Source organism: Aythya ferina, assembly GCF_964211825.1.
Source record: "Aythya ferina genome assembly, chromosome: 1".
Lineage (NCBI taxonomy): Eukaryota > Metazoa > Chordata > Aves > Anseriformes > Anatidae > Aythya > Aythya ferina.
Genome location: NC_140296.1, coordinates 156,649,469 through 156,675,083, shown reverse-complemented (window position 1 = coordinate 156,675,083; position 25,615 = coordinate 156,649,469). Strand labels below are relative to the sequence as shown.

The 25,615-nt window shown below is 35.8% G+C and overlaps 1 protein-coding gene across 6 annotated transcripts in view; it reads left to right on the top strand.

Annotated features, from left to right (window-relative positions):
* The window catches only part of MGAT4C (MGAT4 family member C), a 391,395-nt gene that overhangs the window by 136,080 nt on the left and 229,700 nt on the right, over positions 1-25,615 (top strand). The window lies entirely within an intron of this gene.

Below are 25,615 nucleotides of genomic sequence, written 5' to 3'. Positions count from 1 at the left end.
CTTGAGTTCAGTAAACGACATTGATTTCAGTTGCAAACTATCTGTAAGATTTTTTTTTTTTTCCATACATAATTTAATAGTTTGGGGACTTTTTTCTTCCCAATTACATGATCTCTATATAAGAATGAGAGACTAAGTGTGGTTACTGTTAAATTTAAATCTTAAACATTGTCACTATTTTTAACTATGTGGCTTGGAAGTTGGAGTACCTTCCTGTTAGTTTTGTCATCATTAGAATGTTCACATTAGAATATTGTTGCTGTATATTCATCAACAAAGAACTTTTTCATTAAGCAGCAATAGAGTGGATTTGAAAAGTTTTTAATCATAGTAAGGACTGCAAATTTCACGTTTGCTTGTTAGCTTTTTTTTTTTTTTCTCTAAAGTTCAGAGTGCCTACTTGTCTGTAAATAGTTTTATTCCTAATATCTAAAGATAGGTCATTTTAAATTACATATTCTTGGGCTGCTAATCTGTTCCAATTTCAAAGTACTTTTAACAATGATTTAAAAAGCACTAGTAATATAAATTTACATGTCTAAAACTGCATTCACTCTAAGTTTCAAATTATAAAAACAAATGTCACTGGATTGTTCAAGGAATGTGATAAGTATTTTTATACTTTCAGCTACTGAGGACCCACTTCTGGTGAAGGCTAAATAACTTTATGTTAAAATGTTTATTCAGTAATTTATCCACAATATTTATGATTTTGCTGCTGTTGGAAAACAAACCAAAAAACTTCACATTCCTTTTTTACAGAAGAATATATCCTGGACTTTGGTTTCATGTAAGTCTCTCAGCTAAAACACATTAATACTCTTCATGTAAGTCTTCATCTTCTACGTGCAGATTTAGCTGTCTCAACTGACATTCTCTGAATGTCAGCCATAATGTTGTACCAAACAAGTTGAACTGTGTCTAATTAGTATGCCTTAAAATAACTAGAAAGAAAAATTCCTTCTGCCACAGTAAAGAAATATTGTGAATGTTTTTGATTAGAACAGTAATTATTAAATAAATATATATATAAAACTATGTTTGAAATATTCTGAAAACTGTAAAGTAACAACGGGACGGTCTGGATGGTGTAATTCTTCAATTCTTAGTCAAAGCCAGGGTCTTATGGATACAAAAATTAGTGAATTTCTATTAGAGTTTTTGTAGAGAAAGGCTCCACTCTACAAAATGCCCAAATCAGTGCTGTCAGCATCATATAGAGTCAGCACTATATCAACAGTGCATTAGATCCTGACATTTAAAAATCTCATTGAAATTAACAGTACAGTATTTGCTATTTTGTAAGCAAAAAATAGTTAATAATATATTGTAAATTGAAGACACAGACCATTTTCACTGTTTTAAACTACAGTCTCTTTTAATATTTAAACAATGAAAATTAAATATTTAGATAAAAACTAGATTTAGATAAAAATATAATAACAGAATAAATCTAATACATGTTAATAAATGTTAATAAATGTTAGCTAAATTGAATGACAGGATGGAAAAGGAACTAATGAATTTACAGAATAATAAAGATACTCCTTTTCTTTCATGAGAATCATCTGTCATGTGTCGTGAATCTTGTTGTATGTAAGATCAAATTTTAATATGATAATTTCATACAATATTCAAATTTGTCAGTGTTATCTATATAATTTACATTCCATTTATTAATAATATTTTAATGATAATTTATTATTCATTCTTCATAACAAAACCTTTTTTTTTCTATTTGATTCTTTCTGCAAGTTGCCAATATACATTACTGTTTAAAGCTTTCTTTGATGTGTCATTCCTCTTTGATTCAATATTTTTTTTCCTTTTCCTATTTCTCTGATGACTGTCTGTTCAGAAGCACTATTTGATTTGCTGTATTTTCATATTTTCATATTCTGCATTTGCCTTTCCATATTTATACTATGTCCCCTCCATAATGACATAGGAGCAGAAACTATTGTTTTACAGAACATGTATGGGCTGCACTTGTAAGCATTTCAGCAAACAGAATTTGATCTGTGTTAACAAATGTAGTCTGACTGGTTTTCCTGATGTTTTTTTTTTTTTTTTTTGAATAATAAGCTTATAAAAGTAAAGTGTATGCAAAGAAAACATTAAATGATCTTTACTTTGATTTCATGTTGCATCTAAATTACAACTCTCCCACATTCTTTCATCAGTGTTTTGTTTTCCTACAAGTTATGCAGCTTACCCGGGTTAGTCAATGAAATATACATTATTGTACAAAGCAAAAGACTTAGTATTAGTCTATTTGAAATCTAAAAACTAAAATAACATAAAAATAAATTGTATATTATTCCAGATTAGAGAAAAAAAAAAAAGTAAAGAAATTCCAGAAAAAAAAAAATCAATAATAACAATGTTTAAAAGTTTTATAAACACTTCTTAAGAGTCTGCATCTTTTTCATTTTCTGGTATTAAATGCACCTTTTCACTGCTCTTCTGTCTTGAAAGGTCATTGATTTACTTGTGGAATTTTGCATTTATATCCAGTTCATTTAAAATGAGATGAAAAGATTTTGGTGCTGCTATCTTTGTTCTACAGTTCTATACTCCAGAGGATAGGAATCACAGAGCTGTAGGGGTTGGAAGGGACCTCGAAAGATCATTGGGTCCACCCCCCTGCCAAAGCAGGTTCCTCAGAGCAGGCTGCCCAGGTAGGTGTCCAGACAGGCCTTGAATATCTCCAGAGAAGGAGACTCCACAACCTCCCTAGGCAGCCTGTTCCAATGCTCCACCACCCTCACCATGAAGAAGTTCTTTCGCATGTCAATGTGGAACTTTGTAGAACAATGTGTTCTAACTTGCAGCCATTGTCCCTTGTCCTATCCCCACAAACCACTGAGAAGAGGTTGGCTACATCCTTCTGTTCCCCACCCCTCAGATATTTATATACATTGAGGAGATCCCCTCTAAGTCTTCTCTTCTCCAGGCTGAACAGACCCAGTTCTCTCAGCCTTTTCTCATAAGGAAGATGCTCCAGGCCCCGTATCATCTTTGTGGCCCTCCGCTGGACTCTTTCCAGGAGATACCCTATCTTTCTTGTACCGGGAAGCCCAGAACTGGACACAGTACTCCAGGTGAGGCCTGACCAGGGCAGAGTAGAGGGGGAGGATCACCTCCCTTGACCTGCTGGCCACGCTCCTTTTAATGCACACCAGGATCCCATTAGCCCTCTTGGCCACAGTGGCACACTGCTGGCTCATGGCCAACCTGTCGTCCACCAGGACCCCAAGGTCCTTTTCGTCAGAGCTCCTCTCCAGCAGGTCGTCCCCCAGCCTGTACTGATACTGGGTTGTTCCTTCCCATGTGCAGGACTCTACACCTGCTCTTATTAAACCTCATCTGATTTCTTCCTGCCCAGCTCTCCAGCCTGTCCAGGTCTCGCTGAATGGCAGCACAGCCTTCTGGCGTGTCAGCCACTCCTCCCAGCTTTGTATTATCGGCATACTTGCTGAGGGTAGACACTATTCCCTCATCAAGATTGTCAATGAAGATGCTGAACAAGACCGGATCCAGCACCGACCCCTGGGGAACACCACTAGTCACAGGTCTCTAACAAGACTCTGCTCTGCCGATCACCACCCTCTGAGCTCAGCCAGTCAGCCAGTTCTCAACCCACCTTGCCGTCCACTCATCTATCCCACACTTTCTCAGCTTTGCTAGTAGGATGTCATGGGAGACAGCATCGAAAGCCTTGCTAAAGTCAAGGTAGATGACATCAACTTCTCTCCCCCCATCTACCCAGCTGCTGATGCCATCATAGAAGGCAACGAGGTTGGTTGAGCACGATTTCCCCTTGGTGAATCCATGCTGACTACTCCTCATAACCTTCTTCTCTTCCAATTGCTTGGAGATGGCATCCAGAACAAGCTGCTCCGATACCTTTCCAGGGACAGAGGTGAGACTGACTGGCCTGTAGTTTCCCGGATCCTCCTTCCTGCCTTTCTTGAAGACTGGAGTGACATTGGCTATCCTCCAGTCTTCAGGCACCTCACCTGTTCTCCAGGACCTTTCAAAGATGATAGCGGTTCAGCGATCACATCTGCCAACTCCCTTAGCATACGCGGATGCATCCCATCGGGACCCATGGATTTGTGTGCTTTGAGCCCACTCAGATGCTCCCAAACCACTCTCATGTCCACCAGGGGGGGAGCCCTCCATTTCCCAGACCCTTTGTCCTATTGCCAGGGGCGAGGAGTCCCGGGGGAGTGTCCTTGAAGCAAAGAAAGCATTCGATATTTCTGCCTTCTCAGCATCTCCCGTGACCAGGACACCCCCCTCATTCATCAAGGGACCCACATTATCCCTAGTCTTCCTCTTGCTGTTTACATACTTGAAAAAAACCTTCTTATTATCCTTTATCTCTTTTGCAAGCTTCATCTCTAGGTGGGCTTTAGCCTTCCTCATTGTGTCCCTGCAGGCCCTGACAACACATTTATACTCCTCCCAAGAGGACAGGCCCTTTTTCCACATTTCATAGACCTTCCTCTTCCTTTTGATCTTATTGATGAGATCCTTGCTCATCCACGCGGGTTTTCTGCCCCCCTTCCCCAATTTCCTATTCCTCGGGATGTACTGATCTTGAGCATGGAAGAAGTGCTGCTTAAATGTAGCCCAGCTCTCACAAGCACCCTTGCCTTCTAGCAACCTATCCCATGAGATACTCCCAAGCAGGTCCCGGAAGAGGTCGAAGTTGGCTCTTTGAAAGTCCAGGGTAGCAATCCTGCTTTTAGCCTTACTTCCTTTGCCTAGTTCCATCTGGAACTCTCCGATCTCATGGTCGCTGCATCCCAAGCTGCCCCCAACCTTCACACCCCTAACAAGGCCACCCCTGTTGGTAAGAACAAGGTCCAGGAGAACCCCCTGCATCATTGACTCCTCCACTGCCTGTGTCAGAAAATTGTCCTCAATGCATCGTAGGAACTGTTTGGACTGCTCGTGCCTGGCCGAGCTGCTTACCCAGCAGATGTCTGCGTAATTGAAGTCCCCCATGAGGACCAGCGCTCATGATCATGAGGCTACTAGTAGCTGCTCGTAGAAGGCCTCATCGACTTCCTCCTCCTGATCTGGAGACCGGTAGTAGACCCCCACCACCATGTCTCCCATACCAGCCCACCCCTTAATTTTTACCCACAAGCTCTCCACTTGTCCTTCACCCTCCCCCAGCTGAAGCTGAGTACACTCTAATTGCTCCTTCACATAAAGGGCAACCCCACCCCCTCACTTCCCCAGCCTGTCTTTCCTAATGAGGACATAGCCCTCAATGACAACGTTCCAGTCATGCGAGCTGTCCCACCATGTCTCAGTGATTGCAACGAGATCGTGGCCCCGTGACCAAACACAGATCTCAAGCTCATCCTGTTTATTTCCCATGCTCCGTGCATTGGTGTACAGGCACTTTAGGGAATCAGCAGGTGCAGTTACCCCTGGGGGGATAATCTATACTCTGGAGGATAGGAACGATACCCTACATCAACATGTCTTTGCATTACCTATGTTCACCTCTAGTATTCAGTTCAGTCTGTGGCTTGCACATAAGAACATCTAAGAGGATGAAAATATTTTGGCTAGTCCACAATTGTCTTTTACAAAAGCTTTGTGGTAACTTTTATTAAGAATCAAGGATTATTTTGGATTTAGGTGTTTTAATTTTTAAGACAGTGTCTGCCTAATAATCCCTGCTGAAATTGTATGTAAAGAGAACTGTTGATTATTATTATTATTATTATTATTATTATTATTATTATTGTTATTATTATTATTATTATTATTCCATAAAGTAAAGAATGATTAGAATTAGTTCTGGTCCAAAACAAGATTTTATTTTTTTGTTTGTTTATTTGTTTGTTTTTTTGTTTGTTTGTTTTTTGTCTCCCAGAAGAATTAGTGAAGCCTTTCTATTTTGTATAATTCTCCTCCATTTCAATTCATTTGAATATTCATTTAAAGAATTAAGAGGATTTATTTTTTCTTCTTTTCCTTTGTCTTTCTCAATTGTTTACTCTTTATTAAATTTAATGGTAAAGCAGAACAAAGTAAAGTAAGAAACTCTGTATATCAATAGTTCATCCTCTCTCTCCTAAATAGTAGTTCTGATGCCAGGGTAATTAAAAGATATATTTCTTTTAAGAAATGTAGTTGGAAAAAAAATGCAGCCTATTATGACTTGTGGCAGAATAAAACAAGATCCATAGCTGTGTGCCCACAATTTGTTTGTTTCAAGATATTGTATCCAGTTATTTTCTCTTATAATTAGATTGTAAATTTCAGCATGGAAGGTCCTTTGTCTTAAGTCTATCTTACACTTTGTTCCATATAATCCAATTCTGCCAGGAATGTCTTAGAGAATCTACCATAAAAGTAATAAGTAATGAAGAGTTATTTGGAAATATTGCATTCCATTTGCTTCAACATTTCCCTTACACAAGCCAGCAAGAGACATTACAACATATAAAGTTTTTCTTCCATTTTTGTGATCCCTGAATGGTATAAATTCTCAAATCTTGCAAGTGTCCTTTCCTGAACATGACACAGAGAGGACACACTAGAATAAATACTTTGAAATCAAGGATTAAGAAAGATAGGATTTTCCATGCTAGTTTGAAGGCTCCTCTGAACAGGACAACATGGTCCTCTGAAGAACCTTTAATGTTAAATGGTTAATACAATTTAACCATTTGCATTTTCCCTAACAGTTCTTATCTATTTAACAATTGTCTTTCAGACACAAGCTAATAGAAATGACGTTCTGTACAAAGATGGAAAACTTTTGTCTTTCATGTGACTTGGAAATCAATTTAAGTCCCCCCAGATAAATGTCTGTATAACTATAACTTGGATACTTAATTACTTCTAACCAAGAGGGAAATGCCTTTATCTCTCTGTCCTGTTCTGTTTACCAAAGAAAGATATCTAATTATTTCAGTCTGCCCTAAAGTGAACTAGTACATGTTAGTGGCTGGCATGGGCTTTATGAGTTCTTCGGCCAAAAGCATAATACAAAAAGGGAGGCCATAATTTACAACAGTAGGAAAGAAAAACATGTTTCTATTTCCCACAGTGATTCTGTACATTTTCCAGGAGGAAAAAAAAAAAAAAAAAAGGCTTATGTTTTTTGTAGTTTCCTATCTCAGAAAAAAAACAGCAATTTCAGTTGAAAATGCTGGCATATTGCTTCATTCACTTCAGATCTGTCTTTCATTAAGGTGACTTTTGTTCACTTACTGTCTTTATGAAAATAATGGTGTAGCTCATGCTGTAATGGGATAAACCCAGTAAAGGTAAGATAAGAGACAGTAAAATGTCTGAAGTTTCTGTAAGATCACAGAATTACAGAATCATCTAGGTTGGAAGAGACCTCCAAGATCACCTAGTCCAACCTCTGACCTAACACTAACAAGTCCTCCACTAAACCATATCACTAAGTGCTACATCTAAATGTCTTTTAGAGACCTCCAGGGATGGTGACTCAACCACTTCCCTGGGCAGCTCATTCCAATGCCTAACAACCCATTCGGTAAAGAAGTTCTTCCTAATATCCAACCTAAACCTCCCCTGGCTTCCATGTCTTAATGACTGGAGAACAAACAGTCCAAGACAGCAAGGCATGTTCTGAATACATATTCTTTGTACCTTCTAAACACTTACATTCCTCCTGGCCTCATCGTTAAGAGTCCAATGTTATCACCAACCATGGGGCTTGTCCACCCCCATGGCCACACTCCCACAAGGTTATTGAGGAGAATGCAGTGGGAAACGGTATCAAAAGCCTTACTGAAATCAAGGTGGACCATATCCACAGCCTTTCCCTCATCCACTAAGTGCGTCACTTTGTCATAGAAGGAGATCAGGTTCATCAAGCAGGACCTGCCTTTCATAAACCCATGCTGACTGGGCCTGATTGCCTGGTTGCCCTGCAAGTGCTGTGTGTCAAGCAATTCCAGAGAAGGACAACGAAGCTGGTGAGGGATCTCGAGAACAAGTCTTTGAGGAGTGTCTGAGGGAGCCTGAGTTCAGCCTGGAGAAGAGGAGGCTCAGGGGTGACCTTATCACTCTCCTTAGAGGAGGCTGTAGCAAGGTGGGGATTGGCCTATTGTCCCATGTGCCTGATGATAGGACGAGGGGGAATAGGCTACAGTTGCACCTGGGATATATTATAATATTAGGAAGAACTTCTTTAACAAATGAGTTGTTAGGCATAACATGAGGTATTCAGTAACCTTCACTAATTTCACATGTTAATATGTACTAAATTTAAATCAAATTAAACGGTATTTTAAAAATATGCTCTACACTTAGGACAGAAGTTCATAGTTATGACAAGAGGTAGACTGAGGTCTTAAATTCTGGTTACTGTTCTTCCAGCTTTATGCCTCACCAGCACATTGTTTCTCAGTAGGCTAGCTATCTTGATATAAAATCCTGCTGAGATCAGGTATTTTATCTTTTCACTGTGTTTTTGCCTTCATCTTTTTGTTGTTGTTGTTGTTGTTGTTTTCTATTGCATTTGAACTGGATTTCTATAAAATTCTCAGGTCGTGGTTTCCATCTATTCTGTGATTATGGTAAAAACATACTTTTTCATGTGAAAATATAGTCATATTACTTTCTCAACCTCTGTTTTTTTTTTTTTTTTTTTTTTTTCTGTTATGTTAGTTCTAACTTTTCTTCCTGTGCTCTTCTAGGTTTTTGCTGATCTGTTTCTGATTTTTATGACCTCCTGGATACAAAGTTCAATGGCTATGTTACAATGCTCCTATGTTATTTGTGCTATATTATTGAGAGTTAGAGACAATAAACTGGGATTTTCAATGTAATTCTAGTACCAGCCACTTAATGTTTCTTACTTCGATGTATTAAACAATTAAAAATAAAATTGAAAAAAAGAAAAGAGGAATAAAAGGGAAAGTTTGAGAAAAAAAGGGTTCATGGGAAGAAACATTTATTTCCCAGATTCTCAAGATAATTTTATGACTCCTACAGTTTAACTCCACATGATTCTGCTGAGGACCTTCACTTCTACACGTAAAAATCACAACCTTATTTTTGTATGAATATTATTGATTTTATTATTACTCTATAGGTTTAAAAAATAACTTTTCCATAGCTTTGGTGCCTCATTTCCCTAACCTCCCTTCTTTAAGCTCATCTTGAAGAAAATCAAAAACTTTCACTTCAAGGGAACTGCCATTTGGACATTTGGGAAGTTTATAAGAGACAGTGAAGTTTATAAGAGATTCTTCATTTTTTACTTCTGAGTAACTTGTGATGTAGGCATACTTCCATCCTGCCTTGAAAAATAAATACATTAAATATTTCATTATAAGACACTGTTTATTAGAGCTGAACACATCACATATCTGTCATTGTTATCTTTGTGTATTTAAAATAGGAAGTTTGCTTTTGTGCTAGTTTTATAGTGACTTTACCTCCCCAGACTCTTTTTTTTTTTTTTTTTTTAATAATTTCAGAGTACTATGTCCGTAACTTTATGTATATGAGTTTTCCTTCTTGCTTTATGAAAGGATAATGATGTTTGGATATAGAAATTATAGTAGTTTAGATGTCAGAAAGCATCCGAAGTGCTAAGCAATTTTGGGTACTTCATTTTAAAATAGCTAACTAGAGATATGATTACATAAACATTTTTATATTTTGATACTTTGTGCTTTTTAATCACTAATTATGCAAGAGGCAGTGATTGCTTTTTCATTCTAATAAATGATTCAGCCTTATGTTTTCTGGTAACAGTTTTATATTATCAATATCATACTACTGATCTCCAAAATATTTAAAATTGCAATCTATAAATATTAAATAGTACATGTGCAACCTCTAACTAGCAATATTTTAGGTCCTACAACATTTCCTCTACCAGTGACAGAGAAATTTATTTGAGATTATACCTGACAACAATTATTTTTAGTGCTTATTTAAGAGTAGTCTTACCTTGGATCATAAAAGATTCTTAGCCAGTGTGAAACTCAGAGTTTTACTCCCTAAAAGTAGGAATCTTATTCCAGGTGTGGAATGCAAAATAATGAGGTATACTTCTATAGCTAATATTTCTTGAAATGAGATATTGGAGTTCTTATAAAGAGTGCTGATAATACCTGTTTAAGAGTGAGGAGAAGGCAGGTTGGACACCAGGGAAACTGCAGATGTTATCTAGTGCAGAAAAGTGTATATTTCACACTTTTACCTTTTCTGGACTCTGTCGTCTCACGGAAGACATAACACTGCTGTGCAATGAGCATTAAGAGACTGAAAATATTTCCACTTTGTAGTGGGTTTACATGGCAAGGTTTTGGTAGCAGGGGGCTGCAGGGGTGGCTTCTATGAGAAAAATCCAGAAGCTGCCCCATGGATAAGGGTCAATTTCAGCTGGCTACAAAGGGACCTGCTGCTGATCAGAGCCAAGCCAATAAATGATACTGTTTGTGCCTCTGTGAGAGCATATATAAGAAAGGGGAAAAAAATAAAAATAAAAATAAAAAAACACTACTGCACAACAGCAGCTAAGAGAGCAAGGAGTGAGAAACAACCCTGCACCAAGGTCAGTGCAGAAGAAGGGCAGTAGGTGCTCCAGGCACACAGCAGAAGTTCTCCTGCGGCCTGTGGAGAGGCCCCTGGTAAAGCAGGCTGTCCTCTTGCAGGCCATGGGTCCCATGGCAGAGCAGATTTCCATGCTGCAGCCTGTGGAAGAGCCTACAGTGGAAAAGGTGGATCTGACTTGATGGAGGCTGTAGTCCGTGGATAACCCCCACTGGAGCAGACTCTGGGAAAACCTGTAGCCATGGACCATGGAGAGGAGCTCCCTGCAGGAGCAGATGATCTGCCAAGAGCTACAACCCATGAGGGACCCATGCTGGTGCAGTTTGCTCCTGGCAGATAGACCCCGTGGTACATGCCCATAAAGGAGCAGTTCTTGAGGAGCTGTTGCCTGTGGGAAGCCCCCATAGGATCAGTTTGGGAATGATGGCATCCCATGGGAGGGACCCCACACTGGAGCAGGGGCAGAGAGTGACTGTGAAGGAGTGTTGGAGGTGAAGCTCTATAAAGTGACCACAACCTCTGTTCCCCTCTTCCCCTGCACTATATGAGGGGAGGATGTGGAAGAGGGTGGATGGGGGCAAGGTGGTTTTGCTTTGTTTTCTTGGTTTCTCATTTCTTTATCTTTTTAATAATAGGTAATAAATTTCTCTATTCTCCTTACACTGAGTCTGTGTTGCCCATTACAATAATTGTCGAGCAATCTCCCTGTCCTTATCTCAACACTTGAGCCCTTTACATTTTTTTTCTCCCCCTTTTTCCCTTGAGGTCAGGGAGTAAGTTGTGGTGGAGTTCAGCTGCCCATCCAAGTAAAACCACCATAACATGTAAATTATTAGAATGGAGATGTACTATTATTTCTAATCAAAAGATCAGTGAAGCAAATATGAGTCTTTACAATCATATCAATTTCTTTTCCATCAGCCCTTTCTTTGTGTGCATACATGCTTTCCTGAGCCTAACATAAGGCACAAAAGAAACTTCTAGTTGTATTCTGAGATGGTTTAACATATAGCTGTATTTAAATTATATGTACCTTATTCTTTAAGCCTATTACCAAAAGTCACTCCTGCATTCAGATTAAGTATTTGGACCAGATGGCAAAAAGCTTAGATAAATCTTTTTTTTTTTTTTTCTTTAGAATAATCTGTATTACTGGTATAGCAGCAGTGTATTATACTAAAAAAAAATAATTTGTGATACATTGAAATTAAATATTAGTCATATTTGAGTAAGGTTTTTTTTTTTTTTTTTTTTTTTTTTTCTTCTTTTTAAGTTAAAATTATGTGGAATTTAAGCATCCAAATTAATGATGAGAATAATTCAGAAAAATACAGTAATGCATTCTGTTGCCAGAGTCAGGGCTTCACATTATGAAGTGCTTGGCCAAAGTTTGCTCATCTCTTTATGGTGTTTTTAGTCCCTGCTCCCTGTCTGGGAAACATTGTCCCCAGCTTTGTCAGTCCATTTTTTATGGTATTCAGGTGTGAGCTTTCTTAAAAAGCAAGAATCCTGACACAGATAGTACTAACATATTTCTCTAAGGAAAAACAAACAAACAAATAACCGACCAACAGATTAAGTGCCCTTAAAAACTAGGTATCTACCTAGTGCATGTTCACAGGTACTGTGATTTTAGTTGACTTTCTGCACAGGACTGCTAGATATTCGGCTCTCAAAAACGTTATGTAGTTAGGAAAGCAAGTAAGGAGTCTGAAGGCAAACAAAGGGCTTGACTATCTATATGGCTATAATAGATTGGATTTAGGTGTGGGCAGGGGAGCAAAAAGAATTCTTATCCCATGACAAAAACAATCCCAAGAATACTTCTGCATTTTTTATTAGACTGGATGAAAAATAGGAACCAAAGAGTTAGTCTATGAATGTATGAATCTTGTATCTATATTTTCAGAGACTTTATTTCAATGAAATAATAGTTTCTGGAAACAGTGGCTCTTGACTTGAGAATAGTTCCCCACTAGAACTTTACATATATATCTCATTTTTTACTACTGCTAAGCACAGATATCAGATACTGGTAGCAAGTCTGCCACCACAACACTCTGAAACAAGCATACACTTAACCAAAAAATCTGCTGCACCTGACTGTTGAGATACACATCAGAAGGAAAAAAAGAAAACCTACAGTACTTAATTTTTCCAGCTCTTGGTAAATTTGTGTAACCACAGACTACTACGAAAAATACAATGCACAGCAACAGAACATCCAGCTGTATTTTCAAAGGAGAGTAAGTCTCCTTTGAAAGCTATACCACACTCAAGAACACATGTGGTGGTCAGAAGCAGCAATAGAATATAGATACTAGCCTTATGGTTTTTGAATAGTCTTCCTGATGTATTGCATAACTCTGTAACTTCCGTTCAGAGTACGCTGAGGACAATCTACTTCTGAAACCAATAAAATACAGTCAGAAAAAATCAGATCAGGAACACTATTTCCATTGACAGCAGCAGAAGTTAAGGGTATACTAATTTTTAATTCAGAATGATTCCTTCAATGTTATGTTATGTTATGTTATGTTATGTTATGTTATGTTATGTTATGTTATGTTATGTTATGTTATGTTATGTTATAACTTTGACAAAGTTGCGTAACTCAGAGTTTCAGAGTTTAGGTGATTTCATTTAATTCTAACCTATTTATTTTATATTAGCATTTTTATGACAAGTGCCTACCAAGCCTATTTAAGGTTCATAAACTTTCTTAATATATTTCATATACTTTCTTTGTACGTTTGATTTTTTATTATTTTTTTTTCCTGGCATGTCAAAAGATGAAGAACACAATATTTCTAGTTATGGGAAATATTAAATGGTTTAGGAATAACAAAACATAAGAAAGTACATGGAAATTAGTGAAAATAAAGAAAAAATATAGACAGTGGTTGTTTAAGTTGTTCTATACTTAAATTTACTATGTGTATACTTAAACTTTGTCTTCTAATAAGATTAATATTGACAAGCTTTTACTGTTTGAAAAAATTATTAGAAAAAAAGCGATATTTATAGCTTAAAATGCATTCCTCTTTTCTAAACAGTGTGAGTAGTCGTGTGATGGGTACAAATTGTAAACCAGTATTTGGCTATGCAAAGTATTTTATATTTGTATTATACATGTGTATTATATATATATATACATATTTGTATTCTATAGATGTATTGTATTATTGTATATTTGTAAAGTGTTTTATAACACAATGAATCAGAACTTGTTTCTGGGTGAAACCTGGATTTATCTTCTTCCTACAAAAACCTAGGGTGTGTTTGCTGTTGTCTTTTTATCCCTGTTGTTTGTTTGTTTGCTTGCTTGTTTTGGTTTGTTTTGTTTCCTTTTCTTTTCTTTTGGACAGTCTTAATGCAGATATGTTGCTTGCCAGACTTTCTGTATCAAAGAAAAACAAAGAAACTTTTGTGATATTTAGTTAATTCTGTACCTATATATTTAGAGTCAGCTGGCTGCTTGAAAAGACATATCTTAGATGAAAAGCAACCACTGTTGATTGTTATACAGTATTTTTTAAGGAACTTGGAGACAGTGATTAGCAGACATACTTTGCTAGTTTAACTTTTCAAAGGTGGAAATTTTTCAATATCCAATTTGAAGTTTCTTTCAATTATTTTTGAGACCTAATAAATATTCAGATAAGTAATCACATGCCTCTTCGTAGAGAATGACAACATAGAAATGAAAACAAACAAACAAAAGAAACAAACCAACAAATAAAACAGAAACAACAATAATCCTTTTTACTTTCTTAGAGAAGATTTTACAGTGCAAATGCGTTTCGATTTTATCAGAGATACCGTCATTCCTTTAGGAGTGGAGAAACTGTAGCAATGTTTTGACAGCTTCATAACAAACAAGAGCCTCTAGAGTCTGAAACCTCTGTCCAGTGTGTCTGTGATAGAATAAATTAACATATGGCTTTCTTTCTCTTTGAAGTTATGGCAGTATTTTAGCTAAATACGATTGAAAAGAGCTCAAGTGTTCCAAAATAAGATAATCATACTCTCTAGAGCACAACCTAAAAATGTAGGTGTAGAAATTAGCCAGAAGGAATTTTCTCATTCTGTCAAGGGCATTTTTAAATTCAATTTTAAAAACTGTAGATAAGTAACATAAAACCTTTTCTTAATGAGCATTTTAGTCAAAGTAACTATGATATTCAATGGTCTCTTATTGCTGGAGCTATTTGCGGGGATACCAGACCTATGGATAGTGTAATTACCTTCAAGAAAGAATAATAAATGCATTCAACATTGTGCTTTGTATACCAGTATCATCTAGTAAAAGATATCGAAGGAGGAGACCCTATACAAGCTCCCATGACATTTATGAATCTCAAACCAGAGATCTTTACTAGCTGGTGAAGTTCCTCTCTTTCGGTTGAAGATATATGGAATTCCTTTGTTTCAGAAATATTTCATTTCCATTTTGCAATGTGAATAATTGTTGCCTAAAATAATTGTCCTCACCTTCAGAATTTAGGGCAGTCCATTCAATTTTACAAATTTATCAAGGCACTTTACATATAAGCTCACTCTTCAAACGATGGAGAAAGGTGGTGCTTGAAGTGTATGAAAGTTGGCTGATTTCACAGAACATCACATGACCTATGCCAGTGATGACTTAAATACACGATGACTTGAAATTTTAAAATAGCAATATTTATATTAAAAAAAAAAAAAAAAAAAGCTTACTTGGCATCTAAGTCCAGTTTTTATGTAGTTTTAATTTAGTTTTAATATGAGATTTCAATTCAGCTCATTATGTAATTCTACATACTTTGACTTTTGTTCCATTTGAAAAGTTAAATGAAAATGCACTGATTTTTAACCCTTAAATGAAATGTAACAATTTGTTTAAAGAAAGTTACAATTCAAAACAATTTATTTTTTTTTTTAAGAAAAAGTAAGTAATATTCCTTTCCTGTTCCTCTTCTTTCCTTCTTCAAAAAGATTACTTTAAAAGTAGCTTATTCTCAGAGCAATTACAGACAAGCCATGCTTGACTTTCTCAGACAGCAGAAATTCATAAAGTCAAATTCAGTCCCAGGGGACTACCTTTTATGGTTTCAAGGGTGGTATTATTTATTCAAGGATTCTTTAGATATTCATTTTACAAAGTATATAGGAACTTGAATGCTGAAGATTTTATTTTGAACATCTAATTTATTTATTTATTTATTTATTTATTTATTATATTTTATTCTCCTTTTTAATCCTAGCTTCATTAAGAAAGATTTATGCAATCACTCTTTCCATCTGTATTTCCCCTAATAACTCTTTACCTGCTGACCAATTAAATTAAATTTAACCCATAATTACAGATCTCAAAACAGTAAATGCTCCCAATTTTATAAAATTCAGAACCTGGTGGGGAAAAAAAAAAAAAGTGTATATACTGCCTAGTTATAGACTACACTGAGACAAAAAGCTAGATCAGAAGCTCAAAAATTATCTGTTCTTCCCAAGTAGTCAGGATTACATGGGTCAGCTGGGACCTTGGTGATTCCTGTCCTACTGTCCCGATGGCCATGAAGAGCTCACGCAGCTCATACCAAACTGCACAAATTTATTCTTGTGCAGGTGATAGGTGGGAAAGGGGGCATGGAAGGAACCAAAAATGCTCATAAGATACAAAGATAAAAAATATAATCAACACATACAAAGCTACAAAAAGTAAACTCCAACGCAGAGGTGTTATAAGCAAAGAAAATTCCCTTTTGTGGGAGAAAACAATACAAATGTCTGGGAAAAAAAAAAAAAAGTCTAAATAGTTTCATTGTTCATTAAACATAATGCGTATAAACATAATGAATGGAAGTTGATTTTTAACTTCCGCTTCTTTTGTAAAAAGTTCTGAGATAAAATTGAAAAGAAATAAAAAGTGATCCTTACCTTCTTAGAACTGGGTAAGGAGTAAATATGCTGGTAAATTAAATACAGTGATATATTATATAAGGTGTTCAGGTACAGTAAACAGCATAATCAAAACCCTTCTGTACATTTAAGTGCCCATTTAGTAGCTGAAATTAACATCTCTATTTCAGCACTGCATTTAAAATCTTAAACACTAGATTTCTGAATTTTAATGTTTTCTATAAACACCCCAATGCATGTGGATTTCCTACTTGAAAGCTATTTTTAAAATTTTATACCACCCTTTACACCTCAGAAAAAGTCTGCTTCTGAAGGCAGAAATAAGTGAATGATTAATTAGGATTCTAATTTTTTAACTAAAAATTTAATATAGTATGACTTCTTACTGCTATACCTACACAGCTGTCTACCTGTCTCCCTCCAGTACTTACAGCACTGTTGGAAGCTCTGATCACCTTGGTGTATAGAAAACACACGTGAACTGAAGCATGCTTGATGCTTATTGGTACATCATTTTGATTTGACTTAGACATAAGTAAATAAATTTAGGCAGAATTTAGTAAATGATTAAACTCAAATAAACAAGAGTTTAAATTTTTTGAACTTTATAATGTACCATTTGAAGTTCATAAAATCTTAATAAGCATTTTCTCCCTTTTGAGAAGGTAGTGTATTCATTTTTTTTTTTTTTTTTTTTTTTTCCTGAATGTACCATTGTGCTTCCGAGTTTTACAGCTCCCATAAGCAACATTCCTCAAACATAGCTATAAAGGGAGAAAGTTTGAGTGGCCAAAGCACAGCTAGAGTTGAAGCTGGCTGTGTCTGTGAGAGAAAATAAAAAGGGTTTTTTTAGATATGTAAATGGAAAAAGGAGAACTAAAGAATACATAGGGCCACTCCTTGATAGGGAAGGTCTCCTCACAGACGATGACGTAGGCAAAGCAGAGACGCTTAACGCCTTCCTTGCCTCTGTCTTCAATGCCGATGATGGGCTTCGGAACCCAGGGTGCCCTGAGCTGGAGGGCCAGGACGGTGGGGATGACAAACTCCCAACTGACCCTGAACGTGTGCGGGATTTGCTACTCCACCTGGATCCCTACAAGTCCATGGGTCCGGATGGGATTCATCCCCGGGTGCTGAAAGAGCTGGCGGATGTCATCGCGGAACCTCTTTCAATTATTTTTCAACGATCCTGGGAATTTGGAGAGGTCCCGGTAGACTGGAAGCTGGCAAATGTTGTGCCAATTTTCAAGAAGGGTCAGAAAGAAGACCCTAGCAATTACAGGCCTGTCAGTCTCACGTCAGTGCCTGGTAAAATCATGGAGAAGTTGGTTCTCGGACTTATTGAGGCGCACCTGGGGGACAAAGCAGTCATTGGTCCCAGCCAGCATGGGTTTGTGAAGGGTAGGTCCTGCCTAACTAACCTGATTTCCTTTTATGATAAGATCACCCGTATGGTGGACCAAGGGAAACCAGCTGATGTGATTTTTTTGGACTTCAGCAAGGCTTTTGACACGGTTTCCCATAGGATCCTACTGGACAAAATGTCCACCATACAGCTAAATAAAAACATCATACGATGGGTGAGCAATTGGCTAACGGGCAGGGCCCAAAGGGTTATGGTAAATGGGGCTGCGTCAGGCTGGCGGGCGGTCACCAGTGGGGTCCCTCAAGGCTCCATTTTAGGGCCGGTACTTTTCAATATTTTTATAAACGATCTGGATGTAGGAATAGAGGGTATTTTGAGCAAGTTTGCTGATGACACCAAACTTGGAGGAGTTGTGGACTCAAATGAGGGCATAAAAGCCTTACAGAGGGATCTGGACAGGTTGGAGAGCTGGGCAATCACCAACCACATGAAGTTCAATAAGAGCAAGTGCCGGGTCCTGCACCTGGGATGGGGAAACCCTGGCTGCACGTACAGACTGGGCGATGAGACGCTGGAGAGCAGCCTAGAAGAGGCTGGGGGTTGTGGTAGACAGCAAGTTGAACATGAGCCAGCAGTGTGCCCTGGCAGCCAGGAGGGCCAACCGTGTCCTGGGGTGCATCAAGCACGGCATCGCTAGTAGGTCAAGGGAGGTGATTGTCCCGCTCTACTCTGCGCTGGTGCGGCCTCACCTCGAGTACTGTGTGCAGTTCTGGGCACCACAGTATAAAAAGGACATGAAACTGTTGGAGAGTGTCCAGAGGAGGGCTACGAAGATGGTGAAAGGCCTGGAGGGGAAGACGTACAAAGAACGGCTGAGGTCACTGGGCCTGTTCAGCCTGGAGAAGAGGAGGCTGAGGGGAGACCTCATCACAGTCTACAACTTCCTCGTAAGGGGGTGTCGAGAGGCAGGAGACCTTTTCTCCATTAACACCAGTGACAGGACCCGCGGGAACGGGGTTAAGCTGAGGCAGGGGAAATTTAGGCTGGACGTCAGGAGGGGGTTCTTCACAGAGAGGGTGGTTGCACACTGGAACAGGCTCCCCAGGGCAGTGGTCACTGCACCGAGCCTGTCTGAATTTAAGAAGAGATTGGACTGTGCACTTAGTCACATGGTCTGAACTTTTGGGTAGACCTGTGCGGTGTCAAGAGTTGGACTTGATGATCCTTAAGGGTCCCTTCCAACTCAGGATATTCTATGATTCTATGATTCTATAAACTAATAATCTTGCCCGTCTGTCTAACAGCATGATGTTTAGCTTTTTTAAATTGAGGTTTTATTAAAATCATTTTATTTTTTTTTCTGAAATAATAGTTTGAACAACATCTTTCTAAGGTAGGATTTATCTCAGGACTTCAGACCTCGAATCATAGAAAGTCTATGTTTGGCTATTGTATCCAAGAGATTATCTGGTCCAGCCTGTCCACAGTATAGTTAACTTTAAAGTTAGAGAGATTTCTCTGTGCCTTTTTGAGCCAAGCTTTGAATATCTTAATGATGCAATTCCACTGCATACATAGACAAGCTTTTCTATGCTTAATTGTCCTCAAAGTTGAGATTTTTCTTTGTATCTAATACTTTCTGGCAACCTGGGCCAATTACAGAGACTGGCATCTCCTCTCTGAGTCTCCTCTCCTCTCTTTCAAAGGGAAAGGGAAGGGAAGGGAAGGGAAGGGAAGGGAAGGGAAGGGAAGGGAAGGGAAGGGAAGGGAAGGGAAGGGAAGGGAAGGGAAGGGAAGGGAAGGGAAGGGAAGGGAAGGGAAGGGAAGGGAAGGGAAGGGAAGGGAAGGGAAGGGAAGGGAAGGGAAGGGAAGGGAAGGGAAGGGAAGGGAAGGGAAGGGAAGGGAAGGGAAGGGAAAGTTACAAAATAAGGCTAAAATTGCTCAGTTTCTTGGTTGTAATGTAATGGTTTTGAGATTTATTTTACTTAACAGCAATGAAGTTTTATGTCAACATTATCACATTGTTTAAATATTTCTGTAGTTTTATATGTGATCTAAACTGGTATCACATTAGGCAGATGCATACAAAGACAGTTTTTATTGTTGTTGTTCTTTATCTTTTATTGTAATTACCAGAATCTTATTTTGCTTTCACTTGTTTGCTATAATGTATTTATCAAGTGTGACATATGTGAATGCATTCAGTTTAAAAAATTAGTAAATCAAGATCAGAGAGAAGTAGGGTGATGAAATAAAATTTGGAACCTCTATGTGAACAGACATGGAATGCAACAGAAAAAATATGATTTATAAAAACAAGCTGAATTTTACAGTATTATTTTTAACAATACATACAAGAACATTTTTGAGACTAATTTAATTAATAATGATACAACTTTTTTCCTATTTTACATTGGCATAAGTACACAAAGAATAAGACTTTGGATGTCTTACAGAACCCTCAGTCAATCATGCATTATATTAGTGAGCCATGGAGTAGTTTTTGAATTATTAATGTCTTATTAAGCGTCAGTATGATGAATTGTCTTTTGAAAGATGTGGCAATGTCATCTTTAGACAGACACAAGGTTGTAATGTATATTGCAAAACAGTATTTGCGTAATGTTCTTCTATCAAATAGTACTTTAAATTCAATCATTAAAAACATGAAGCATGAAAAGTTTGAAGTTTAATAAAGCTGAAATATGTTTTGTGTGAGCATCTGAAATATTGTAATTACTGTATATAATTGTTAGACTATATTCTCGAGATTATTCTTGAATCTGTAATACCTCTTGTGGCTGACAAGACTCATTGTTAATTACTAGCTAGTTTGTTAATGGTATATATAAGATTTCACACTGACAGAAAAAAATCATTCTCGTTATTCTTTAACTAGAGTGGTACCAAATGAGGCTGCAGTGAAAAACAAGTTAGAATAATACCAGAAAAGTGTTCCCAGTCCAGTCATTTGCATCAGGAATATATCATATGTTCAGTGGCCATAGTGGAGGCAAAAGAACTTATTTATTTATTTATTTATTTGTTGGTTGGTTGGTTGGTTTGTTTATTTTTTTTTCTGTGCTCAGGGATCTGTGGTTACTAGGCAAGTGGAAATGTTCCAGTGTTCTAAGTTTGCTACTGGCAATCTATCTGACAACACAGATTTCCACACACTCATCCAGAATAAGAAATTTTAATCCCACCAGCAGCATAAAGAAAAATATAGACAATGACTTAGTGGAATTCAAAAGCAGATGGGAAATGTGTTGTCTTAAAATATCCACATATAAACTGTAGAGTTTAATCCGTACAGAGTGCGTCAATAGAAGACCTCTGTCACATGGTCCCTGATGAGGGGAAACCAAATGCAGGGGAAACATTGAATAAATTATAAGGACATTTGGATTACTGCAAGTCTTGGTCTCATAGCTCAAGTTTCAGAAATCTCCTTGGAAATGTAGGTTTTCTAACAGAGAATTCAACTCAAAATACTTTAGTTTTTTTATTATTATTTATTTTATTTTATTTTATTTTATTTTATTTTTTTTTATTTATTTTATTTTATTTATTTTATTTTATTTTATTTTATTTTATTTTATTTTATTTTATTTTATTTTATTTTATTTTATTTTATTATTTTATTCTATTATTTTGCAGTGGTTGTTAGTGGAAAATGGTTCTTCTGCTCTTAGAGATATTTCTAAAGCTTTCCACAAGGTAGTTCATATAATATCAAGGTTATGTAGCCCACATTAAAAAATAGAAAAACAATCATTTTATAGCTTACTCAATTAAAACAAACAAGTAAACAAAGAAAGAAAAGTAAAGTAGTCTCAAATAACTGAACTGAGAATATGTAATATCAAGCTGGTGCTTTCTCTCCAATCTCAAAACAATCAAATATCAGTATATTCTCCTTCATATCTAATTGGATGATTTAATAGACATTTGATGTTACAGTTGATGCTACAGTATTATCATTGATATCTACATACATTTGGTTGTAATCAAATAAGTATATTCTTACTCATTTATATCGATTTCCTTTTCAGTTTAATTCAGATATTCAGCATATTTGTTTTCAAGTCCTATACAGTTCTCTCTAAAATTATATTTTTAATGAACAAATTCATTAAACAATAGACGTTGACAATTTTAGAACCATGTTTCAAGGGTCTTTGTTGTTTTGAGGTCTACCTGGACTGTTTTGGAGCACCACAGAAGCATTTTCGAGTAGCCTGTCTCACTGTGTCAGAAAATGTGATTCTTCTTAGAATACAGTTCAAGGCATTGTCAAAACATAGTTTTTGGAAGACAAGGAAAAACAGAATTTGGGTTTAATTGGATGAGGAAGTGGTGGTGGTGGTGAGTGGAGGGAACAAAAAGAGGAAAGAGAAGGAAAGAGAAAAAAAGTCTGAAAAAAATAATAATTTCAGCTCAATAATATAGCTCAATAATAAATAATATAATAAATAAATACATTTCAACTCAATAATAGCTTAACAATACCTAGAGGTGTTGCAAATAATGGTGTTACAAGTTTCAGTGGTTAAACGTCTATTAACATGTTATAGCTGTGTCACAGACTACTCTATTAATAAGTATGTTAAACCATTAAAATGTACAATCCATGTCTCTTCTTTATGACTTTATAATACAAGGAAGACATTACAATATACCTGACAACCTGTGATAAAGAGACAAATTTCAAATCTTTATTTATTTATTTTTATTATTTTTTTTTAATACCACAAGTTTGTTGGTTTGTTAATTTTCAAATTAATTGTGAAACTGTCTCCTTTTTGCAGTATGGGTGATTCACAGAAATAGTTACTTTGGAGATTGTCATCAAATTCAAAAAACAATCTGGAAAACAATTAGAAATGTAGGTAGATAGGTGATTCAATTTTTCTTTATATTAGTTGTAGAGTGCTATAAACAAAGTTCTGGATGAAGATGTTCCAGTAGACATTTTACACTGTATCCTTTCAACAAAAGCTATACATGATTTGTGAAAGTCAACATCTCTGCTTATCTTTCTGTATAATGTCAAAACCTGGAATGCAAAACTGTTCTTCATTGAAATAAAGGGAAAAAGATCTACGTTATGAGAAAAGTAATCTACAAGGCAGATTATTATTGTATGCTTCTGTGCACATCTACAAAATGAGAGAGGAAGAGATGAGAATTCTTTTTCCCCTAAGGCATTTATAAATTATTTTCAAATAAATATGTGAAATGTCATTACATTTTGAATACTGCTTCAATTTAATAGAATTTATACAGAAAAGGATGTAATGTGTTTATTTCACATGCAATATTTTGATTTTCAATACTGCAGGCCTTATCATCTGAGTTAAACTGTCTTTAAGAGAATTAAATTAAGAAACCTGAATAATAATAAGATAAACTTCCATTAACAATTAAAACAATACACTTGAATCCTCAAGCATTTTATGGCAATCTGTCATATAACTTGTTAAGGTATGTGAAAATCGTACATAGAAACATGTGTCAATGTACAAATTGGAAAACATAGCCAAATATTAATGCCTTCTGATAAAGACCATAAATTGTATTAGGAGTTTATCACTAAATAAGTTACATATTATATGGAAACTGAAAAAATAATGGTAAAAAGGATAGTAACTCAGAAATAAGAATGAGATATCAGCTGGTATTCTTTTTTTTTTTTTTTTTTTTAATCCTGTAGATGTTCCATGGCAAATAGTATGGTAACCTGAAATCTTTGATTACCAACACTTAAGCAATTCTGTTGGTAATTAAACTGGACTTCTAGAAGGTTTGCAAAAATGTTGCTGGTGTTACTGACAGAAATCCTTTGATATACATTGTGGCAACTTTGTGTTAAACATTTTCTTGAAACACATTTTCTATGCATTGTCAATAACAATAGTAGAGACATTAATTCGCAGGTTTATGCATTTTTTTGTTTTGTTTTGTTTGATGTACATTTGTGATTTGTGATGTACATTTGTGATTGTTTTAAGAGCATTGCATGCCTGTTTTTTTTTGTTGTTGTTGTTTTGTTTTGTTTTTCCAAATATACCTTGCAAAAGAAATCAATCTAAAATTGCTATATTTACACTGGAAACTGCTTCAGATATAAATGAGACTAATTAAATTTTATATTTATTAATAATACAATGGTTTGTTTGTAAATATCTCAAAAAACTTGAAGAAAAAAAAAATTGAGTACAGTCTAATGCATAGTATCTCTGTTTATCTGAAAATACTCAATACAAAAATTAAAACACATCCTTGTAGATAATGTCACACATATACACACACACATAACGATGAAATTAATATAGATATATGTATTTGTATATGCAAACATACAGGCTCTGAAATAGTCTGTTTAGTATATGATCTATCCATTTTCATCAATATAAAAATGTCATTGCTGCTTTTCTGATTTTTCTTCTCACTTCATGGATTTTGCTTTAGCAATTTAGCAAATGAGAAGTGCATATTGAACTTAGTTTCTAAACTTATAGAACTTCTATGGAGTAAAATAGTCTTGAAAAGAAATATAAATAAAGGAAATATGTACTTATAATTATATTCTGACTTTCTAGCAGTAAAAGAAATGTGCTGTGTTATGTAGTCTACTTTCCTTATCATTTGAGATAGCAGTTGGAAAAAAATGTATGAATATTTAATGATTTTGTATACATTTATTCTAAATATTACATGGTTATTGGAATATTTTTTTTTTACTTTTTTTTTCTCCTCCCCTCCAACAATATTTCATATTATTCTGCAATAAATGGATTAATAATTATAATTGTTATAACATTATAATCATGCATTTATTTCATTTATACAGAACATCATATTTGGTAATCAAAGAGACTACTTGATCTGCTTTATTGTTGATTATTTATAATCTCTTGTTAGTGAGCATTTGTTTGACATATTTATTAAGCCACACATCTTATGGAAAGAAAATTGTTATACAAGAACTGGTTGTCGACTTTTATAAAACATTTATTGCAGACATATACTATTATTTATTTATTTATTAAATAGGATGAATTTTCACATTTACATTAAATTGTGATTTGTGTGGAATGTGACTGCAATATGGGATTCAGTTAAGACTTACACTTAACTTTAGTTGCAATTGTATATTAATGTATAATGTATAATATAGATAATGAAACTTGAAATTAAGGCTCAATTGAGCTATTTAAATAAACATGTTCTTAGTTGTCTAAAATGTGTCACATTTTTTTTTCTGGCTGCCATTCCAGCAAGTCACAGGTTGTCCCATTGGCTCCATCCTTGGCTGCATGAAAAACCTCTTGGTGCTGTAGGTGGTACTTGACATATCTGTTTAGGAAACAGCATTCCGCGTATAACATCTAGTCAGGCAAATCATTACCTCATCTCTACTGAGTGAATTTACTGTCTCTTTTTTAAATATTATAGAAGATGCCAAGCTCACACATACATACCTCATTTTAACTTTTATTTTTGCAATGAATTCCAGCCTACTGTCACATCATCTCTGGATGTGACCATCAACCTTCATCAGCCTGGTTTCATATTATATAATTTTGTTAAATAACTGCATTTCCATTTTAAATCTCCTTTGTTTCCTTCACTCTTACAGTTATAAAAATTCAAATGGTATATAATAAAAATAATGTTAAGAATAACAGATAAAACAACTATATAAAATCTGAAAATTGATTTAAAATGTATAATTCAAAATAGTATAATTTAAGGACA